The sequence below is a fragment of the Mobula birostris genome, chromosome 5 (genome assembly GCF_030028105.1).
Source record: "Mobula birostris isolate sMobBir1 chromosome 5, sMobBir1.hap1, whole genome shotgun sequence".
NCBI lineage: Eukaryota > Metazoa > Chordata > Chondrichthyes > Myliobatiformes > Myliobatidae > Mobula > Mobula birostris.
This window is the reverse complement of record NC_092374.1, coordinates 179,340,175-179,364,284: the sequence shown is the minus strand read 5'-3', so window position 1 is coordinate 179,364,284 and position 24,110 is coordinate 179,340,175. Positions and strand designations below refer to the sequence as shown.

Here is a 24,110-nt window from a genome sequence, read left to right as displayed (position 1 = left end):
AGCCAGCATCTCCTTCCTAGTTACTTTAGCCAACTCCTGTCTCATACCACGGTAATTCCCTTTACTCCACTGAAATACTACTATATCATACTTTACTCTCTCCCTATCAAATTTCAGGTTAAACTCAATTATATTGTGATCACTGCCTCCTGAGTGTTCTTTCACATTGAGCTCCCATTAATCACTTCTGGTTCATTACATAACACCCAATCCAGCACAGTTGAAATTGGATGCTGCCTGGCCTGCTGCGTTCCCCCAGCATTCTGTGTGTGTTAGCTGATCCCCAGTTGGCTCAATGACAAACTGCTCTAAAATACCATCTCATAGACATTCAGTGAACTCACTCTCTTGAGATCCATTACCAACCTGATTTTCCCAATCCACCTGCAGGATAAAATCTCCCATGACTATCATAACATTACCCTTTTGACACACCTTTTCTACTTCCCATTGTAAACTGTGGTCCACATCCCAGCTACTGTTGGGAGGCCTATATATAACTGCCATCAGGGTCCTCTTACCCTTTCAGTTTCTTAACTCAACCCACAATGATTCAACATCTTCCGATCCTCTGTCACATCTTTCTATTTATTTGATGCCATTCTTTACCTGCAAAGCCGCACCACCCCCTCTGCCTACCTTCCCATCCCTCCAATACATTGTGTAACCTTGGACATTCAGCTCCCAATTGCAACCATCGTACCTGACAATCTAAAAGTGCAACAAGATCATCCACCTAAGTTGCTGATGAACGCAGCAGGCCAGGCAGCATCTCTAGGAAGAGGTACAGTCGACGTTTCAGGCCGAGACCCTTCGTCAGGACTAACTGAAGGAAGAGTTAGTAAGAGAGTTGAAAGTGGGAGGGAGAGGGGGAGATCCAAAATGATAGGAGAAGACAGGAGGGGGAGGAATGGAGCCAAGAGCTAGACAGGTGATTGGCAAAGGGCATATGGGAGGATCATGGGACAGGAGGTCCGGGGAGAAAGACGGGGTGGGGGGGAACCCAGAGGATGGGAAAGGGGTATAGTCAGAGGGACAGAGGGAGAAAAAGGAGAGAGAGAAAAAGAATGTGTGTATATAAATAAATAACCCGTGGGGTACGAGGAGGAGGTGGGGTCTTCCTTCATTTAGTCCTGATGAAGGGTCTCGGCCTGAAACATCGACTGTACCTCTTCCTAGAGATGTTGCCTGGCTTGCTGTGTTCACCAGCAACTTTGATGTGTGTTGCTTGAATTTCCAGCATCTGCAGAATTCCTGTTGTTTAAGATCATCCACCTTATTTTTTGTACTCCATGCATTGGGATATAACACTTTGAGTGCTGTATTTGCTACCCTTTTTGATTCTGCATCCCTAATGCATTGTTACTCACACTGCTGGCTGCAAATTTGTCATATCAAATGCCTGCTGTTCTTGACAGTCTGACAGCATGTTTTGCTTTTTTACTATCCATCCTATCCTGAGTCTCTTCACTACGGTTCCCACTTCCCTGCCAAATTAGTTTAAACCCTCCCAAACAGTTCTAATAAACCTGCCCGCAAGAATATTGGTCCCTCTCAGGTTCAGGAAAAACCAGTCACTTTTGTTCAGGTTATATCTCCCCCAGAAGAGATCCCAATGATCCAAGAACCTGCACCAACTTCTCAGCCACACACTCATCTGCCAAATCGTCCTGTTTCTGCCCTCACCGGCTCATGGAATAGGTAGCAATCCAGAAACTACCCTGGAGGTCCTGCTTCTCAGTTTTTGGCCTATCGGCCAGCCTCTGGATAAAAAAAAACTGCCCCTCTAATTCCTATTTAATCTGTCCCTACTCACCCTGTAGTTCTTGATTTACCCAAACTAGGGAAAAGACTCATACTTTTCCCCGTCTCTGTATGATCACTCCTCAATTTCCAACCTGCTCAACCTCTTTCCATAATTCAGTCTCTTATCTCTAGGCAACATTCTCGTAAATCTCCTTTACAATATTTCCTGCTGAATAATATATATCCAATAGATGGATAACTAAAACTGAATATTCTAAATGTAGCCTCGCCAAAATCTTGTAAAACTTTTACATAACATCCCAAATTTTGTACTCAGTGCCCTGACTGGCAAAGGCTAGAGTGCCAAAAGGCTTATTCCCCATTCTGTCTACCTAAAAACACCACTTTCAGGGAACCTTGGACTTGTACTCCGAGAACCCTCTGTTCTACGACATTCCATTCACCTGTAAATGATTTTATTTGTCTCCTGAAGGTGCAACACCACACGCTTATCTAAGTCAATCTTCATTTTTGTCATTCCTTGGCCCGCTTGCCTAGCTAACCAAAATACTTCAATAATCTCTTTGACAGGAGCTCAGTATGAACCCCTCTTACTGTTCCCACTCTTACTACACTGTTGAGCCAGAAGGGCCTATTCTGCACTGTATCTCTGAAAAAATAGTAAAATAAATAAACTTTTATCCTAGTATTTTACCATCCCCTCCCTATTAATACCAGCCTGGATCTTCGTGTCTCCTGCAACTTTGCCCTGGGCACACATCAGACAAACAATGGCCACGGATCTGCCAGGAGGAAAACGTTTTTCACCAGTATCTAATCTCAAGTACATACATCCACGCACATCTTCTGGCTATTACCACATTCCAAGCTGACACCATTTTGAGTTACACATTTTAGCATCTGTCGTGCATATATTATGGAGCAGATTTTGAGGGAAAATGTTTACTAGTTTGGAAAGGATGGAAATGATTAGGAATAATCAGCATAGTTTTCTGTGTGGAAGATCATGTCTCATGAATTTGATTAAGTTTTTTGCAAATGTAATCAAGAAAGTTGACGATACGGAATTCAGTAACACCTTTGATAGGGTTCTGCATGATAGGTTGCTATGGATTGCATGGCATCCAGAGAGAGCTAACCAACCGGATAATGAATTGGCTTTATGGCAGGCAGCAGAAGATTATGCAGGAATTTTTTCAGATTAGAGGCCAATGACTAGTGGTGTTCCCCAGAGACTGGTACTGGGCCCATTGCTGTCTGTCATCTATATCAGCGTCACAAACATGAGAAAATCTGCAGATGCTGGAAACCCAAAACGACACACACATAATGCTGGACGGAACTCAGCAGGCCAGGCAGCATCTATGGGAAAGAGTAAACAGTTTCGGGCCGAGACCCTTGATCAGGACTGAAAAGAAAGGGGAGGTCAGAGTAAGAAGGAGGAGGAAGGGGAGGAAGAAATATAAGGTGCTCGGTCACACGTGAAACCGGGAGACGTGGAGGGGGTGAAGTAAAGAGCTAGGAAGTTGATTGGTGAAAGAGGTACAGGGCTGGAGAAGGGGGAATCTGATAGGAGAGGACAGAAAACCATGGAAGAAGGGGAAGGAGGAGGAGCACCAGAGGGAGGTGATGGACAGGTAAGGAGATAAGGTGAGAGAGGGAAACAGGAATGGGGAATGGTGAGGGAGAAGGGGGGCATCACCAGAAGTTTGAGAAAGTGATGTTCATGTCATCAGGTTGGAGGCTACCCAGAGGTACTATAAGGTTTTGCTTCTCCAAACTGAGTGTGTCCTCATCGCGGCAGTAGATGAGGCCATAGACAGACATGTTGGAATGGGATTGGGAAATAGAATTGAAATGGGTGGCTACCAGGAGATTCCACTTCTTCTGGCGGATGGAGCATAGGTGCTCAGTAAGGTGGTCTCCCAATCTACGTCAGATCTCACCAATATACAGGAGGCCACATGAGGAGCACCTAATACAGTAGATGACCACAAAAGACTCTCAGGTGAAGTGTCGTCTCACATGTAAGGACTGTTAGGGCCCTGAATGGTAGTGACGGAGGAGGTGTAGGGCCGGTATGGCATTTGTTCCGCTTGCAAGGAAAAGTACCAGGACAGAGATCAGTGAGGAGGGATGAATTTACAAGGGAGTGATCCCTGCAGAAAGCAGAAAATAGAGGGGAGGGAAAGATGTGCTTGATGGGAGGATCCCTTTGGAGATGGTAGAAGTTACGCAGAATTGTGTGCTGGATGTGGAGGCGAGTGAAAACCCTATCCCTACTGTGGTGGTAGGAGGATGGTGTGAGATGGTACACAAAATGAAAGGGATGCAGGTGAGGGTAGCATTACTGGTGGAGGAAGGGAAGCCCTTTTCTTTGAAGGGGGAGGACATCTCAGTATTACTAGAATGAAAAGCCTCATCCTGAGAGCAGATGCAGTGAAGACAGAGGAACTGAGAGAAGGGAATGGCCTTTTTACAAGTGACAGGGTGGGATGAGGTGTAGTCCAGGTAGCTGTGAGAATCAGTGGGTTTATAAAAGGTATCAGTAGATAGAGTGTTTCCAGAGATGGAGACAGAGTGATTGAGAAAGTGGAGGGGAGGTGTCAGAAATGGACCAGGTAAATTTGAGGATAGGGTAGAAGTTGGAGGCAAAGTTGACAAAGTCGACAAGCTCCAGGTGGGTGCAGGAAGCAGCAGCAAAACAGACAACAATGTAGTGTAGGAAAAGTGTGCGACAGACACCAGTGTAGGCTTGGAACTTCGACTGTTCCATGTAGCCAACAAAAAGGAAGGCATAGCTGGAACCCATGCGAGTGTCCATGGCTACTGATTTTGTTTCAAGGTATGGGAGGAGCCAAAGGAGAAATTATTAAGAGAGAGGAGAAGTTCTGCTAGACAGTTGGTTAGTACCTTTGCAAATGACACTAAAATACAGTGGATGATTGCATTCAGAGTGAAGATGACTATTAGGATTTATAGAGGTATATTTATCAGTTCAATAAAAGGGCTGAGAATTGGCAAATGGAATTTAGTTTGTATAAGCACATGGTTTTTCACTTTGGGTAGACAGATTGGTGTAGGATAATCACAGTCAATGTTAAGACCCTGGGGAGTGTTGCACAACAGAGGGATCTCAGAGTAGAAGTGCATGGTTCACTGAATGTAGCATCACAGTTAGATAGGCTGGTGAATTAGGCTTTTGGCATGCTAGCTTTCTTCAGTCAGGGCACTGAATATGATAGTTGGGATGTTATGTTATGTTATGTTGCAGTTATAGAAGTTTTGTGTTTATCATTGGTCACCCTTCTATATGAATGATGTCATTAATCAGGAAAGAGAGCAGAGGAGATTAAGAGATGTTTCCGGGTTTGAGGGACTGAGAGAGGTTAAGCAGGTTGGGGCGTTTATTTATTGGAGCAGAGGAGATTTTAGAGAGGTGTACAAAATTATAAGGGGAACGTGGACAAAGATAATGCATACAGTCTTTATCACCAGGATTGGGGAATGAAGAATTAGGGAACAGTGCATCTCTATACTGGGAGAACTCAGCAGGTCTGACAGAATCCATGGAGGGAAATGTTTCAGGTCAGGACCCTTCATTAGGACTGGAAAGGAAGGGGGTAGAACCCAAAATCAAAAGCTGGTGATAGGGAGAAGGAGGGAATACAAAATGGCAGGTAATAATGAGACCAGATGAGGGGGAACAGGTGGGCGAGGGTGGGGCATGAGGTAAGAAGCTGGGAGATGGAAGACGTAAAGGAGTGAAGAAGAAGAAATGTAACAGGCGTTGAAAGTGGCCCACGGAATAAAGGAAAGGAGGAGGGGAAGTGATGAGAAGCTCATGAAGGCTGGGGAATGGGGGAAAAAGAGAACAGGGAGAGAGAATATGGGGGAGGGTAGAAATTACGGAAATTCGTGAAAGCACGAGGTTAGAGACTGCCCAGGTGGAATATGAAGTGTTGCGACTTTGGCCTCAGTGGCAGCAGCGAAGGTCACTGACAGATATGTCGGTGTGGGAATCGGATGCCGAATTGTAACGAAAGGACGCCTGATCGCCTGAACATTGAATTCTCCAACCGCCGGGAATTTCAGCCCCGCCCCCACTTGTTCTCTGCTGCCAAGGTGGAGAGCAAACCAACCGCAACTTCTGCTGTGGAAGTCCAGCCCGCCCCCTCTGTTTGCCCCTTTCGTTTCTTCGATCTACGTAAAACTAGTGTTAGGAATCGAAACTGATGAGCAAACCAGAAAGTATATCTGCAGGACTCGGCCCAGTCTGTGCAGAAGGGATACAGTGCAGTACTTGAACTGGTCCAGGACGGCTTTTCCCTGCATATATCGCTACTCAACATTAATGTCAACTCGAGCATTTGTCTGAAAACACCACAGAGCTCCGAGCACGGGTACTTCAATCATCCCAGTGAGGTTTAGAGTCTGACCCACGTACAGACAGTGCAGTGGGGATTCCCACTGAGACCACTCGAACCAGCGCTGCAGTCCCTCGTCAGCTGCAGACAGACAGACATCCGATCTACAGGTGAGTGAAACAGGTTGCCTGTGAGGGAAGTAGTGTGTAGTTGTGTAGGGGGCTGCATAGGTGGGGCTGTTTCTGTAAGACGCCAATCGTTGGTTGAAATTTATTTTTCTCCACTTGGGTGTAAATTGAAGAAACTAAACCGCTCCTTGTTCACTAAGCAACTAAACGCTCAATAACAATCTGCTTTGCGCTATTTTATTGTAGTCGGTAAATGTGAGTTCAGACCACAGAGCAGTACAGCACAGGAGCCACTCATTCGGACCTGGTGCCTGTGCCGACCAGGATGCCAATGGAATCGCATCTTGTTTTTTTCAAAAAGTGTCTAATTTGTTTTCAGTGGGAATGCCTACAATGCTAACGTAAATTAAGTTTTAATTGTACCTGGGCATACATGTACTGGTGCATATGACAATAAACTTGATTTTAGACTGGCCCATGGACAAAGAGATGCAGTTGATAGATTTGAAAAGTTGTCACAAATAAGGTGACAGTCTCTTGGAGTCGAGGGAGGGACAATTTCTTTGAGCTGCATGTAATGGTTACAAATCTTCCCATTGATGAATTTAAATCAGCATTGACAAACTTCAGCAACTGGCCCGACCGATCCAGTGTCCCCTTCACCGTCAGGTCTGACCACATGAAAGTGTTGGGGATCTGGTTCGGAGGGGCCGAGGCGTGCAACAAAAACTGGCAGTTGCGGACTGCCAAGGTGAAAAAGAAACCGTGACTGTGGGGAGGGCGCTCCCTATCGATAACGGGCAAGAACCTGGTCATAAGGTGTGAGGTGCTCTCAGGGCTGCTGTAGGGTGTCCTCAGGGCGCAGGTGTGGCCCGTCCTCCGCTCCTACAGCTCGGAAATCACCCGAGCTGTCTTCAGATTCGTCTGGAGATCCAAGATGGAGCGGGTCAGACGGGCTGTCATGCACAAGTCCCTGGACAAAGGGGGCAAGAACGTCCCCAATGTCGCCCTCACCCTGATGTCCAGCTTCGAGTGTGAGTGCATCAGGTTGTGTGTAGAACCCAGATATGTGGGCACCAAGTACCACTATGTGCCCAGGTTCTACCTGTCGCCCTGGCTGCGAAGGATAGGTCTGGCTCCACTCCTGCGCAACGCCCCAGTCAGCTGGTCGTTGCCGCCATACCTGTCCTTCGTAGAAAAGTTCTTCCAGGAGAACACCTTTGACCACAGGGCCATCAGGCAGTGGTCGGCACGTAATGTCCTGCAGGCACTGCAGGAGAAGGACGTGATGGACACAGTAGGGTGGTTCCCGGAGCAGACTGTCCAGTTCATCTGGCAAATTGCCTCATCGCCAGATCTCACCAACAGGCACCAGGACCTCGCCTGGCTGGCGGTGAGAGGGGCCCTCCCAGTCAGATCCCTCCCGTACGCCCAGAACGTCGTCTCCACACCCCGCTGCCCACGGGAGGACTGCAGTGAGGAGGAGTCTGTGACCCATCTCTTTGCACACTGTCAGTTTGCAGAGAGGGTGTGGGGGAGGATGGACGGGCTAGTGTTACGTTTTATCCCCAGCAGCTGCGTAACAGAGGACTCTCTGATCTACGGGCTGTTCCCGGAGACGCACACGGAGACCATCATCCGGTGCAGATCATCAACTCGGTGAAAGACACTCTTTGGTCGGCCCGAAACTTGATGATCTACCAGCACATCGAGATGTCCGTGGCAGAATGCTGCCGACTGGCACATTCTCGGCTGCAGGAGTACGTGCTGAGGGACGCACTGAAACTCGGTGCAGCCTCTGCAAGGGCCCGGTGGGGAAGGACCACTATTTAGGTTTCTTATCCCGCGGGAGTGGGTGGGGTCGGGTGGCGGAGAGTATACCCCTCAACAATGGTGTGGAAAGGTGATACAACTCATTGCCACGTGGGTGGCTAAAAGTGTGGATATCTAGAGACCATGAGGGAAACGTATGTAAAGGATCGAGAGTGATTGAATGGTTTATTGTATATAATTTTAAAGTATATTTTGAAATTTTAAAAAAAGCATTGACAGACAAGAGAAAAATATGCAGATGCTGGAAGTCCAAGCAACACACACAAAGTGCTGGAGGAACTCAGCAGGCCAGGCAGCATCTAAGCAAAAATAGTACAGTCGATATTTCCGGCCGAGACCCCTGGGCAGGACTGGAGAACAAAAATCTGAGGAGTAGATTTAAAAGGGCGAGAGGAGAGAAACACACAAGGTGATGGGTGAAACCTGGAGGGGGAGATGAAGTGAAGAGTTTGGAAGTTGATAGGTGAAAGAGACCGGCTATGGAGGAAAGGAGGGGGGGGGGGTAGAGAGCACCAGAGGGGGTCGATGAACGGGCAAGGTAATAAGCGAGAGAGGGAAAAGGGGGAGGAATTAGTGAACGGGGGCGGGGGCGGGGGCGGATTACCGGTAATTCGAGAAATCAATGTTCATGCCATCAGATTAGCGGCTACCCAAAAGCAATATAGGATGTTGTTCCTCCGACCTTGGTGTGGCCTCATCACGACAGTGGAGGGGGCCATGGATAGACATATCTGATAGCGCATAGGTACTCGGCGAAGGTGTCCCTACACCTCCTCCCTCACTGCCATTTAGAGCCCTAAACAGTCCTTCGGGGGAGTCGACTCTTCACCTGTGAGTCTGTTGGGGTGATATACTGTGTTCGGTGCTTGGGGAGGGGCCTCCTGTATATCGGAGAGAGCCGACGTATTGGTAGACCGCTTCTCCGAGTACATATGCTCCGTCCACCAGAAAAAGTAGGATCTTCAGTGGCCACCCATGTTAATTCCACTTCCCATTCCGATATGTCTATCCACGGGCTCCTCCACTGTCGTGATGAGGCCACACTTAGGTCGGAGGAGGAACACCTTGTATCCCGTTTTGGTAGCCTCCAACCTGATGGCATGAACATGATTTCCCGAACTTCTGGTGATGCCCCCATCTCGCGTCGCCTTCGTACTCCCCCAGTACCCACGCCCTCGCCTCCTCCCCGTCCCCAATCCCCACTCCCTCCCCTCCTCCATCCCTCCCCTCCTCCCCATCACCCGCCGCCTCCCCACTCCCCCAATCCCCACTCCCTCGCCTCCTCCCCGTCCCCAATCTCTACTCCCTCGCCTCCCCCCATCGCCCAATCCCTACTCTTTCCACTCCTCCCCATCCACAATCCCTACTCCCTCGCCTCACCCCCGTCCCCAATCCCTACTCCTGCCCCTCCTCCCTGTCCCCACTCCCCTACTCCTTCCCCTCCTCCCTGTCCCCACTCCCCAGTCCTCCCTCCTCCCCATCATCACTCGCCACTCCCTCCACTCCTCCCCATCATCACTCGACACTAGACACCTGACACTCCTTCCCCTCCACCCCATCCCCAATCCCTACTCCTTCCCCTCCTCCCCATCCCCACTCCCCACTCCCTCGCCTCCTCCCTGTCCCCAATCCCTACTCCTTCCCCTCCTCCCCGTCCCAACTCCCCACTCCCCCGCCTCCTCCCTGTCCCCACTCCCCACTCCTTCCCCTCCTCCCTGTCCCCACTCCCCACTCCTCCCTCCTCCCCATCATCACTCGCCACTCCCTCCACTCCTCCCCATCATCACTCGACACTAGACACCTGACACTCCTTCCCCTCCTCCCCGTCCCCACTCCCTACTCCTTCCTCTCCTCCCCCTCCCCAATCCCTACTCCCTCGCCTCCTCCCCATTCCCAATCCCTACTCCCTCACCTCCTCCCCGTCCCCAATCCCTACTCCCTCGCCTCCTCCCCGTCCCCAATCCCTACTCCCTCGCCTCCTCCCCATTCCCAGTCCCTACTCCCTCGCCTCCTCCCCGTCTCCAATCCCTACTCCTTCCCCTCCTCCCCGTCACCAATCCCTACTCCTTCCCCTCCTCCCCATCCCCATTCCCCACTCCCTCGCCTCCTCCCTGTCCCCACTCCCCACTCCCTCCACTCCTCCCCATCACCACTCCACACTCCCTCTCCTCCTCCCTTACTCCCCACTCCCCTACTCCCAACTTCCCACTCCCTCCCCTCCTCCCAGTCCCCACTCCCCTACTCCTTCCCCTCCTCCCTGTCCCCACTCCCCAGTCCTCCCTCCTCCCCATCATCACTCGCCACTCCCTCCACTCCTCCCCATCATCACTCGACACTAGACACCTGACACTCCTTCCCCTCCACCCCATCCCCAATCCCTACTCCTTCCCCTCCTCCCCATCCCCACTCCCCACTCCCTCGCCTCCTCCCTGTCCCCAATCCCTACTCCTTCCCCTCCTCCCCGTCCCAACTCCCCACTCCCCCGCCTCCTCCCTGTCCCCACTCCCCACTCCTTCCCCTCCTCCCTGTCCCCACTCCCCACTCCTCCCTCCTCCCCATCATCACTCGCCACTCCCTCCACTCCTCCCCATCATCACTCGACACTAGACACCTGACACTCCTTCCCCTCCACCCCATCCCCAATCCCTACTCCTTCCCCTCCTCCCCATCCCCACTCCCCACTCCCCCGCCTCCTCCCTGTCCCCACTCCCCACTCCTTCCCCTCCTCCCTGTCCCCACTCCCCACTCCTCCCTCCTCCCCATCATCACTCGCCACTCCCTCCACTCCTCCCCATCATCACTCGACACTAGACACCTGACACTCCTTCCCCTCCTCCCCGTCCCCACTCCCTACTCCTTCCTCTCCTCCCCCTCCCCAATCCCTACTCCCTCGCCTCCTCCCCATTCCCAATCCCTACTCCCTCACCTCCTCCCCGTCCCCAATCCCTACTCCCTCGCCTCCTCCCCGTCCCCAATCCCTACTCCCTCGCCTCCTCCCCATTCCCAGTCCCTACTCCCTCGCCTCCTCCCCGTCTCCAATCCCTACTCCTTCCCCTCCTCCCCGTCACCAATCCCTACTCCTTCCCCTCCTCCCCATCCCCATTCCCCACTCCCTCGCCTCCTCCCTGTCCCCACTCCCCACTCCCTCCACTCCTCCCCATCACCACTCCACACTCCCTCTCCTCCTCCCTTACTCCCCACTCCCCTACTCCCAACTTCCCACTCCCTCCCCTCCTCCCAGTCCCCACTCCCCACTCCCTCGCCTCCTCCCCATCTCCAATCCCTACTCCCTCGCCTCCTCCCCGTCCCCAATCCCTACTCCTTCCCCTCCTCCCTGTCCCCAATCCCTACTCCCTCGCCTCCTCCCCGTCCCCACTCCCTAATCCTGCCCATCATTACTCCCCACTCCTCCCTCCTCCCCATCATCACTCGCCACTCCCTTCACTCCTCCCCATCATTACTGGACACTAGACATTTGACACTCCTTCCCCTCCTCCCCGTCCCCACTCCCCACTCCCTCGCCTCCTCCTCATCCCCAATCCCTACTCCCTCGTCTCCTCCCCCTCCCCAATCCCTACTCCTTCCCCTCCTCCCCATCCCCACTCCCTACCCCTTCCTCTCCTCCCCGTCCCCACTCCCTACTCCCTCACCTCCTCCCTGTCCCCAATCCCTACTCCTTCCCCTCCTCCCCGTCCCCAATCCCCACTCCCTCCCCCCTCCCCGTCCCCACTCCTCACTCCCTCGCCTCCTCCCCATCCCCAATCCCTACTCCTTCCCCTCCTCTCCGGCCCCCGTCCCCACTCCCTTGCATCCTTCTCTTTCCCAATCCCCACTCGCTCGCCTCCTCCCGGTCCCCAATCCCCACTCCCTCCCATCCTTCCCGTGCCCACTCCACACTCCCTCTCCTCCTCCCTTACTCCCCACTCCCCTACTCCCAACTTCCCACTCCCTCACCTCCTCCCCATCCCCAATCCCCACTCCCTCGCTTCCTCCCCGTCCCCAATCCCTACTCCTAACCCTCCTCCCTGTCCCCACTCCCTAATCCTGCCCATCATTACTCCCCACTCCTCCCTCCTCCCCATCATCACTCGCCACTCCCTCCACTCCTCCCCATCATCACTCGACACTAGACACTTGGCACTCCTTCCTCTCCTCCCCGTCCCCACTCCCCACTCCCTCGCCTCCTCCCTGTCCCCACTCCCTACTCCTTCCCCTCCTCCCCCTCCCCAATCCCTACTTCTTCCCCTCCTCCCCGTCCCCAATCCCCACTCCCTCCCCCTCCCCGTCCCCACTCCTCACTCCCTTGCCTCCTCCCCATCCCCAATCCCTACTCCTTCCCCTCCTCTCCGTCCCCAATCCCTACTCCCTCACCTCCCCCCGTCCTCACTCCCTCGCCTACTCCCCGTCCCCACTCCTCACTCCCTCGCCTCCTCCCCATCCCCAATCCCCACTCCTTCCCCTCCTCCCCGTCCCCCCGTCCCCACTCCCTTGCCTCCTCCCCTTTCCCAATCCCCACTCGCTCGCCTCCTCCCGGTCCCCAATCCCCACTCCCTCCCCTCCTTCCCAAGCCCACTTCCCACTCGCTCCACTCCTCCCCATCACCACTCCACACTCCCTCTCCTCCTCCCTTACTCCCCACTCCCCTACTCCCAACTTCCCACTCCCTCACCTCCTCCCCGTCCCCAATCCCCACTCCCTCGCCTCCTCCCCGTCCCCAATCCCTACTCCCTCGCCTCCGTCCCGTCCACAATCCCTACTCCTAACCCTCCTCCCTGTCCCCAATCCCTACTCCCTCACCTCCCCCTGTCCCCACTCCCTCGCCTCCTCCCTGTCCCCACTCCCTAATCCTGCCCATCATTACTCCCCACTCCTCCCTCCTCCCCATCATAACTCCCCACTCCCTCCACTCCTCCCCATCATCACTCGACACTAGACACTTGACACTCCTTCCCCTCCTCCCCGTCCCCACTCCCCAATCCCTTGCCTCCTCCCTGTCCCCACTCCCTACTCCTTCCCCTCCTCCCCGTCCCCACTCCCTACTCCTTCCCCTCCTCCCACTCCCCAATCCCTATTCCTTCCCCTCCTCTCCGTCCCCAATCCCCACTCCCTCCCCCCTCTCCGTCCCCACTCCTCACTCCCTCGCCTCCTCCCCATCCCCAATCCCTACTCCTTCCCCTCCTCTCTGTCCCCAATCCCTACTCCCTCACCTCCCCCCGTCCCCGCTCCCTCGCCTACTCCCCGTCCCCACTCCCTACTCCTTCCCCTCCCCTCCTCTCCATCCCCAATCCCCACTCCCTCCCCCCTCCCTGTCCCCACTCCTCACTCCCTTGCCTCCTCCCCTTTCCCAATCCCCACTCCCTCGCCTCCTCCCGGTCCCCAATCCCCACTCCCTCCACTCCTCCCCATCATCACTCCACACTCCCTCTCCTCCTCCCTTACTCCCCACTCCCCTACTCCCAACTTCCCATTCCCTCACCTCCTCCCGGTCCCCAATCCCCACTCCCTCCCCTCCTTCCCATGCCCACTCCCCACTCCCTCCACTCCTCCCCATCATCACTCCACACCTCCTCCCCTCCTCCCTTACTCCCCACTCCCCTACTCCCAACTTCCCACTCCCTCGCTTCCTCCCCGTCCCCAATCCCCACTCCCTCCCTTCCTCCCCGTCCCCACTCCCCACTCTCTCCCCTCCTCCCTGTCCCCACTCCCTACTCCCTCGCCTCCTATCCATCCCCAGTCCTTATTTACTTGCCTCCTTCCCGTCCCCAATCCCCACTCCCTCCACTCCTCCCCATTCCCACTCCGTCCCCTCCTCCCTGTCCCCACTCCTCCCTCCCTCCTCTACTCCCAACTCCCCACTCCCCTACTCCCAACTCCCCACTCCCCACTCCCTCCCCTACTCCCCTCCTCCCCATCCTTCCCCTCTTCCCCTCTTCCCCACTCCCCACTCCCTCCCCTCGTCCCCACTCCCCACTCCCTCCCCTCCTCCCCCATCCCCACTCCCTCCCCCTTCCCCTCTTCCCCACTCCTTCGCTTCTTCCCCACTCCCCACTCCCTCCCCTCATCCCCACTCCCCTATCCTTCCCCTCCTCCCCGTCCCCACTCCCTCCCCTCCTCCCCACTCCCCACTTCCTCTCCTCCTCCCCGTCCCCCCTCCACCACTCCCTCCCCTCCTCCCCTCCTCCCCATCCCCACTTCCTCCCCACACTCCACTCCCTCCCCTCCTCCTGACTCCCTCTTCCCCACTCCCCACTCCCTCCCCACTCTCTCCCCTCCTCCCCATCCCCACTCCCCACTCCCTCCCCCTGTCCCCACCCCCCACTCCCTCCCCTCCTCCCCACACTTCCCTCCTCCCCACTCCCCACTCATCCACCCTCCCCCTCTCCCTCACCACACTACCCCCCCCACTTCAACTCTCCCTCACCCCCACTCCTTCTACCCCCTCTTCCTACCCCGGTGGGGAACCGGGTTGTTCACGGGGCCGTACCCCAAAGGCACATGTCTGTCCAGCCGCACACGGAAGTATCAAATCAGCAGGCCACATGGTGAGTCTAAGAACGAGCACCCATCGCCCATGGAGAACCGTAGTTTGAGCTGCTGCTGTAGATCACAGACTCCGACAGCACCCCAACCACTTTGGAAAGAAGAAAGAGACATTAGAAAAGAAGAAGAAGCTGTACACAGGTAAACTGGAAGAAGTCACCTGGGTCTACAAAAAACTCTGGTGCCATCTTTTCTAGCCTCACAATTTTTCCTTGTGGCTTAGGCCTCCAAATCCAGGCATCAGTCTGGTAATTAATTTCTGTACCCTTTACTCCTATAGCAGGGCAACCAAAGCTGTACAGAATAACCACGTGCAGACTCGGAAAACCGTTATGTAACTGCAACACAACTTCCTAATTCCTATACTCAGTTCCCTGTCCGAAGAATGCCAGCAAGCCAAATACATTCTTCACTACCCAAATGGCAAATGACATTGATTTTGGTCAACTATGGACTTGTACTCTTATAACCCGCCGATCTGTAACACTCCCGAAGTCCCTATCAGTCACCGTGTAAGTCGCTTCCTGGTGTGCTCTCCCAACTACCATGCTTCACATTTACCTGGATTGAAAGCCATTAGCCAAACTTCAGCCCATGTGCTGAACTCATCAAGATTCCTTGTAATTTCATAGGCTTTACATAGGCTTTTGCATGATCTACCACACCACCTCTTAGTCTCATCGCAGACTAAGCATGACTTGAACACTTTCATCCAAAATGTTTACATAAATCACAAACTACAAAGGTCCCAGCATTGACCCCTGTGGCATGAAACTTGACACAGGCCTTCATTCTGAGAAATACCCCTCTTCTTAACTCTAAGCCAGTTATGTATCCAATTTACCATTTCCCTCCAGTCAAGCATAACTTCCCATGCACAAAGCCATGTGGACTCCTCCTAATGAGACTGTCTATCCCAATATTGTTAGATCCTGTCCTTCAGAATTCCCTCCATGACATCCGCTCTACTCGTATCAGACTGACTGGTCTGCAGTTCCCCCGCTTGCCTTTGCTACCTTAAATGATGGGACAGCAGTGAGTACCCCAGTCTTTGGAAACTTCACCTATGGCTAATGATAAAGAAAACATTACCGTACGAGCCCCTTCAGTTTCTTTATTCAGCCTCCCACAACGTCAGAGATGCTGTTGGTCAGACTCTGGGGATTTATCCACCTGAAAGCACTGTAGGGCTGCCAATACCTCCTCCTGATAATATGAATTTCCACCAATACAGCCCCATTGTTTCCCTTAACTCTTACAAAACCATGACGTTTTCCTCGGTAAACAATGAGGAGATATAATTATTGAAACTCCCACCTGCAACTTTCTCCTGAGCTCCCTTGTGTTGGTTATATTGTTAGAGACTACTTGGAATTTTCCTCAATTTTTCCAGCCTGATCCATCTCATACTTTCTCTTTGCCTTCCTGATATCCCTCTAGAATATTCTTAATATTTTCTTAAATAGTCTTCACTATTTTAATCATTTTTTCTAATCATCTTACATTGATTAAGAGAAATTTCCTCTCCAAGGTCGTGGTGAACATATTCAGTTCAACTGCATGAAATAAATTAAAGTCAAATCATTCAATATATTCAAGAAGCAGCTGAATATTGTTTGTATCTGATGGAATCAAGAGATAGAGGAAGAAAACTCTCTCCAAACAGCCAATCATGATGTATTACTTCTCCTCATCTTTGTTACCAGGAGGAATATAGTCTCCCTGTTTTCACTGTTTTACTCTGCTTGCCTGAGAATTCAGTCGCCCTCTACAGGATGGACAAGAGACTGCAGATGCTGGAATCTGAAGCAACAGACAAAATGAATCAATTAGCTTTATTATCACTGACATAGGTCATGAAATTCATTGCTTTTCAGCATCAATCCAGAACATGTAAAATGATGATAAATTATAATAACTAATGCAAAAGAGGAATAGTGAGATTGTGTTCATGGATTGATGGTTTGATCAGGAATCTGAAGGAAGAGAGGAAGAAGCTATTCCTGAAACATTGAATGTGGTTCCTCAGTCTCAGTACTTCCTCTTCACTAGTAGCAATGAGAAGAGGGTATGAAACAGCTGTTGAGGTTCCTTAATGTTGGATGACACTGCCTTGAGACACCAACTTTTAAGACAAAATACTGGAGGAGCTCAGCAGGTCAGAGTATCTACGGAGAGGAAAGAGAAACAACATTTCATGCTGACAGCGTGTCTTCGATGGTGTGGACTGTTCTGTCTGTGATAGCCTCTCACGATCCTGTGCATTGGAGCCTCCATACCAAATGGTGATGCAACCAGGCAGAATGCTCTCCATCTGTAGGAATTTGCAAGTGTTTGGTGATTTACCAAATCTCCTTCAGCTCTGAATGAAGTGGAGCCCCTGGTATTTCATCAATGTACTAGGCACAGGATAAATCTTCTCCGATGTGCATGGAGAGTCAGAGAGATTGTATCGGCTGTGGACCTGTATCAGAATCAGAATCAGGTTTATTTCACCTACATGTTGTGAAATTTGTTGTTTTGCAGCAGCAGTACAGTTCAATAGTGGTAGCAATACTGGCAGTAACAAATTACAGCAGGTCCAGGTCCTTGCTCAGGCAGGAGATAATTCTAGCCATGACCAACCTCTCAAAGCACTTCTTTACAGTGGGAGTCTTTGAGGCAGCTCACCTGACTCTTATTGGACACAAGTATGATTGTTGCCATTTTGAAGCATGTGGGAACCTCCGACTGCAACAGTGGTAGGTTAGAAACCATAGAAACACTACAGCACAGAAACAGGCCTTTTGGCCCTTCTCGGCTGTGCTGAACCATTTTCTGCCTAGTCCCACTGACCTGCACACGGACCGTATCCCTCCATACACCTCCCATCCATGTATCTGTCCAATTTATTCTTAAATGTTAAAAAAGAACCCACATTTACCACCTCGTCTGGCAGCTCATTCCATACTCCCACCACTCTCTGTGTGAAGAAGCCCCCACTAATGTTCCCTTTAAACTTTTCCCCCCTCACCCTTAACCCATGTCCTCTGGTTTTTTTCTCCCCTTGCCTCAGTGGAAAAAGCCTGCTTGCATTCACTCTATCTATACCCAACATAATTTTATATACTATCAAATCTCCCCTCATTCTTCTATGCTCCAGGGAATGAAGTCCTAACCTATTCAACCTTCCTCCGTAACTGAGTTTCTCAAGTCCCGGCAACATCCTTGTAAACCTTCTCTGCACTCTTTCAACCTTATTAATATCCTTCCTGTAATTTGGTGACCAAAACTGAACACAATACTCCAGATTCGGCCTCATACAACCTCATCATAACATTCCAGCTCTTATACTCAGTACTTTGATTAATAAAGGCCAATGTACCAAAAGCTCTATTTACGACCCTATCTACCTGTGACGCCACTTTCAGGGAATTTTGTATCTGTATTCCCAGATCCCTCTGTTCTACTGCACTCCTCAGTGCCTTACCATTTACCCTGTATGTTCTACCTTGGTTTGTCCTTCCAACGTGCAATACCTCACACTTGTCTATATTAAACTTCATCTGCCATTTTTCAGCCCATTTTTCTAGCTGGTCCAAGTCCCTCTGCAGGCTCTGAAAACCTTCCTCACTGTCTACTACACCTCCAATCTTTGTATCATCAGCAAATTTGCTGATCCAATTTACCACATTATGATCCAGATCATTGATATAGATGACAAATAACAATGGACCCAGCACTGATCCCTGTGGCACATGACTAGTCACAGGCCTCCACTCTGAGAAGCAATTCTCTACTATCACTCTTTGGCTTCTTCCATTGAGCCAATGTCTAATCCAATTTACCATCTCTCCATGTATACCTAGCGACTGAACTTTCCTAACTAACCTCCCATGCGGGACCTTGTCAAAGGCCTTACTGAAGTCCATGTAGACAACATCCACTGCCTTCCCTTCATCCACTTTCCTGGTAACCTCTTCGAAAAACTCCAATAGATTGGTCAAACATGACCTACCACACACAAAGCCATGTTGACTCTCCCTAATAAGTCCCTGTCTATCGAAATGCTTGTAGATTCTGTCTCTTAGTACTCCCTCCAATAACTTACCCACTACTGACGTTAAACTTACCGGCCTATAATTTCCCGGATTACTTTTCGATCTTTTTTTAAACAACAGAACAACATGAGCCACTCTCCAATCCTCCGGCACCTCACCCGTAGACAGCGACATTTTAAATATTTCTGCCAGGGCCCCTGCATTTTCAACACTAGTCTCCTTCAAGGTCTGAGGGAACACCCTGTCAGGTCCCAGGGATTTATCCACTTTAATTTTCCTCAAGACAGCAAGCACCTCCTCCTTTTCAATCTGTACATTTTCCATGATCTCGCTACTTGTTTCCCTTAATTCCATAGACTTCATGCCAGTTTCCTTAGTAAATACAGACGCAAAAAACCCATTCAAGATCTCCCCCATTTCCTTTGGTTCCGCACATAGCCGACCACTCTGATCTTCAAGAGGATCAATTTTATCCCTTACAATCCTTTTGCTCTTAATATACCTGTAAAAGCTCTTTGGATTATCCTTCACTTTGACTGCCAAGGCAACCTTATGTCTTCTTTTAGTCCACCTGATTTCTTTCTTAAGTATTTTCTTGCACTTCTTATACTCCTCAAGCACCTTATTTACTCCCTGTTTCCTATACATGTCATACAACTCCCTCTTCTTCTTTATCAGAGTTGCAATATCCATTGAGAACCAAGGTTCCTTATTCCTATCCACTTTGCCTTTAATCCTGACAGGAACATACAAACACTACACTCTCAAAATTTCTCCTTTGAAGCCTTCCCACCTACCGATCACATCCTTGCCAGAGAACAAGCTGTCCCAATCCATACTTTTTAGATCCTTTCTCATTTCTTCAAACTTGGCCTTCTTCCAGTTCAGAACCTCAACCCTAGGACCAGATCTATCCTTGTCCATGATCAAGTTGAAACTAATGGTGTTATGATCACTGGAACCAAAGTGCTCCCCTATACAGACTTCTGTCACTTTTCCTAACAGGAGATCCAATATTGCATCCCCTCTAGTTGGTCCCTCTATATATTGATTTAGAAAACTTTCCTGAACACATTTTACAAATTCTAAACCATCTAGACCCCTAGCAGTATGGGAGTTCCAATCAATATATGGAAAATTAAAATCCCCTACCACCACAACTTTATGTTTCCTGCAGTTGCCTGCTATCTCTCTGCAGATTTGCTCTCCAATTCTTGCTGACTATTGGGTGGTCTATAATACAATCCCACTAATGTGGCCATACCTTTCCTGTTTCTCAGTTCCACCCATAAGGACTCAGTAGACAAGCTCTCTAATCTGTCCTGCCTGAGCACTGCTGTATTATTTTCCCTGACAAGCAATGCCACTCCCCCACCTTTCATTCCTCTGCCTCGATTACATCTGAAACATCGGAACCCTGGAATATTAAGCTGCCAGTCCTGCCCCTCCTGTAGCCAAGTTTCACTAATTGCTATAACGTCATAATTCCACGTGTCAATCCATGCCCTCAACTCATCCGCCTTCCTCGCATCAATGGCTTCTTGTTTGGTTAGACTCAGTATGTTCTCAAAAATACACACTTACCCACACAAGTCTCGATAAAGTCAGTGAAGGCTGTGGCAATTATTCAGATCTAAAGACGAATCCCTGAATATGATCTAGTTAATTAACTCAATGCAGTCCTGTAAGTGTTCTTCTTCTTCCCTTGACTATCCCTTTGTTGTCCTTCGATTTTTCTTTGTGTGGACTCTCAGAGGCTGATGGGTGACTTGATAGGAGTGTATCGTGCTATGGGCAGTACAGATAGTCAGAGTCTTTTTCTGGGAATTTCAAATACTGGAGGGCATCAGTTTAGTGAACAGAGGGATGTGGATGATGTGCAGGCTGATGGGATATTTTAAAATTGTTCTATATTCAGCACAGATATGGTGTTGCAGGAAATCAGCATCCATCATTACATAGTCATAGTCATAGTCATAGTCATACTTTATTGATCCCGGGGGAAATTGGTTTTCATTACAGTTGCACCATAAATAATTAAATAGCAATAAAACCATAAATAGTTAAATAGTAATATGTAAATTATGCCAGGAAATAAGTCCAGGACCAGCCTATTGGCTCAGGGTGTCTGACCCTCCAAAGGAGGAGTTGTAAAGTTTGCTGGCCACAGGCAGGAATGACTTCCTATGTGTTGCATCTCAGTGGAATGAGTCTCTGGCTGAATGTACTCCTGTGCCCACCCAGTACATTATGTAGTGGATGGGAGACATTGTCCAAGATGGCATGCAACTTGGACAGCATCCTCTTTTCAGACACCACTGTCAGAGAGTTCAGTTCCATCCTCACAACATCACTGGCCTTACGAATGAGTTTATTGATTCTCTTGGTGTCTGCTACCCTCAGCCTGCTGCTCCAGCACACAACAGCAAATATGATCACACTGGCCACCACAGACTCGTAGAACATCCTCAGCATCGTCCGGGAGATGTTAAAGGACCTCAGTCTCCTCAGGAAATAGAGACGGCTCTGACCTTTCTTGTAGACAGCCTCAGTGTTCTTTGACCAGTCCAGTTTATTGTCAATTCGTATCCCCAGGTATTTGTAATCCTGCATCATGTCCACACTGACCCCCTGGATGGAAACAGGGGTCACCGGTGCCTTAGCTCTCCTCAGGTCTACTACCAGCTCCTTAAGTCTTTTTCACATTAAGCTGCAGATAATTCTGCTCACACCATGTGACAAAGTTTCCTACCGTAGCCCTGTACTCAGCCTCATCTCCCTTGCTGATGCATCCAACTATGGCAGAGTCATCAGAAAACTTCTGAAGATGACAAGACTCTGTGCAGTAGTTGAAGTCGGAGGTGTAAATGGTGAAGAGAAAGGGAGACAAGACAGTCCCCTGTGGAGCCCCAGTGCTGCTGATCACTCTGTCGGACACACAGTGTTGCAAGCACACGTACTGTGGTCTGCCAGTCAGGTAATCAAGAATCCATGACACCAGGAAAGCATCCACCTGCATCGCTGTCAGCTTCTCCCCCAGCAGAGCAGGGCGGATGGTGTTGAACGCACTGGAGAAGTCAAAAAACATGACCCTCACAGTGCTCGCTGGCTTGTCCGGGTGGACATAGACACGGTTCAGCAGGTAGACGATGGCATCCTCAACTCCTAGTTGGGGCTGGTAGGCGAACTGGAGGGGATCTAAGTGTGGCCTGACCATGGGCCGGAGCAGCTCCAGAACAAGTCTCTCCAGGGTCTTCATGATGTGGGAGGTCAATGCCACTGGTCTGTAGTCATTGAGGCCGCTGGGGCGCAGCGTCTTCGGCACAGGGACGAGGCAGGATGTCTTCCACAATACAGGAACCCTCCGGAGCCTCCGGCTCAGGTTGAAGACATGGTGAAGCACTCCACATAGCTGAGGGGCACAGGCTTTGAGCACCCTGGTACTGACACCATCTGGTCCTGCAACCTTGCTTGGGTTGAGACGTTTCAGCTGTCTTCTCACCTGTTCAGCTGTGAAGCCCACCATGGTGGTTTCATGTGGGGAAGGGGTATAGTCATGAGAGCAGGGTGGGGGACTGTAAGGAGGGGTAGGAAGGGAGAGTGGAATATGTGCTGGCTGGGGGCCGACAACAGATGGCTCATGTGGGGGATGGGCAGGGGCCACAATGTCAAATCTGTTAAAGAACAGGTTAAGTTCGTTGACCCTGTCCACACTGCCTTCAGCTCCTCTGTTGCTAGTTTGCCGGAACCCAGCGATGATCCTCATCCCACTCCAGACCTCTCTCATGTTGTTACGGACCCCCATCACACAGGACATGCTCTCTTCTTGCTGCTGCCATCAGGAATAAGGTACAGGAGTCTCAGGGCTCACACCATCAAGTTCAGGAATAGTAACTTCCTCAACCATTAAGCCCTTGAACCAAAGGGGATAACTTCATGCAACTTCACTTGCCCCATCATTGAAATATTTCCACCAACAATGGACTCACTTTCAAGGACTCTTCATCTCATGTTCTCAATATTTGTTGCTTATTTATTTATTATTATTAATTTTTTTTGTATTTGCACAGATTGTTGTCTTCTGCACTCTGGCTGAATGCTCAAATTGGGCAGTATTGTATTAATTATATTATGGTTATTATTCTATAGCTTTATTAATCTTTTGGAAAATTATAGAAAATTAATCGTTGGGTTGTATTTGTTGGCATATATGTATCTAATTACTTTGAGTAAGTTGCTTTAGGGGTGAAACACCATAATGGTCAGTTACAGATGGGACTAGACCTGAGGAGATGCAATGCAAGTTATCACGGAGGAACCAGAAAGGAGGCCTAGAGATCAGACTGTGGTGCAGACAGAAGTAAAGAATCTCCCCTGGCACTGATTCCAAAATAATACCACCATCTGCACAAAAATGTCACCCCTCAATTTCCTCTTAAAGTTTTCCCACCAGAACTCTGTGAATATGACTCAGCGCATTTGCAACATCTATGCCCCTCATGATTTTATTCACCTCTTGTCTCTTACACTCTAAGGAATAATGTCCTAACTAGTCCAATCTCCCCCTATAATTCATTTCCCCCAAATCCTGGCAGAATCCTTTTCTCTGCACTCTTTCCGGTTCAATAACATTTTTCCAATAGCAGGCTGACTAAAACTGAACACAATACAGCAGAGCTGGCTCACTAGCGCCTTGTGTGAATGTATCATGCTCTCCCTACTTTTATACCTGGTCCCCTGACTTATGAAGCCCAGCATGCTAGAAGCCGCCTTTTCCATCCTGTCAGCCGGTGCCTCTATTTTCAATGAACCATGTATTTGTAGTCCATGGCCCCTCTGCTCTACAACACTCTCCAGGGCCCTGATGTTTATTGTGAAATTACTACCTGGATTAGACTTTGCAAAACACAACATTTCACACATACTTGAATTAAAACTCTTATTTGCCACCTTCATTGTCCAGTGTACCACCTATTTTGTTGTCGTAGAACATAGAAATCTGCAGCACATTACAGGCCTTTTGGCCCACAATATTGTGCCAAGCTTGTAACCTACTCTAGAAACTACCTAGAATTTCCCTACCGCATAGCCCTCTATTTTCCTAAGCTCCATGTACCTATCTAAGGGTCTCTTAAAAGAGCCTATTGTTTCAGCCTCTATCACCATTGCTGGCAGTGTATTCCATGCACCCACTGCTCTCTGTGTGAAACCTCTGTGTCATGATCAACCTTACCAACCATGTCTTAGACATGTCTAAACTGTTGATATAGATGACAAACAGCAATGCCCACTGTCAACCACCAAGGTATACCACAAATTACAGCCATTTGGAATGAGAAACAACCTTTCACAATCTCTCTCTGTTTCCTACTATCAAATAAACTGTGTATCCAGTAAGCCAGATCTTCCTGTATTCCATGTGATCTATCCTTCTG

At 50.1% G+C, this 24,110-nt stretch overlaps 1 protein-coding gene across 1 annotated transcript in view; it reads left to right on the top strand.

Moving 5' to 3' along the window:
• The first annotated feature begins 6,066 nt into the window (after window positions 1–6,066).
• LOC140198085 (uncharacterized) overlaps window positions 6,067–24,110 on the top strand; it is a 41,606-nt gene continuing 23,562 nt past the window's right edge. Inside the window, exon 1 of the mRNA XM_072258967.1 lies at window positions 6,067–6,304. The gene's annotated coding sequence lies outside the window, so the exon portion shown is untranslated. The remainder of the gene's footprint in view (window positions 6,305–24,110) is intronic.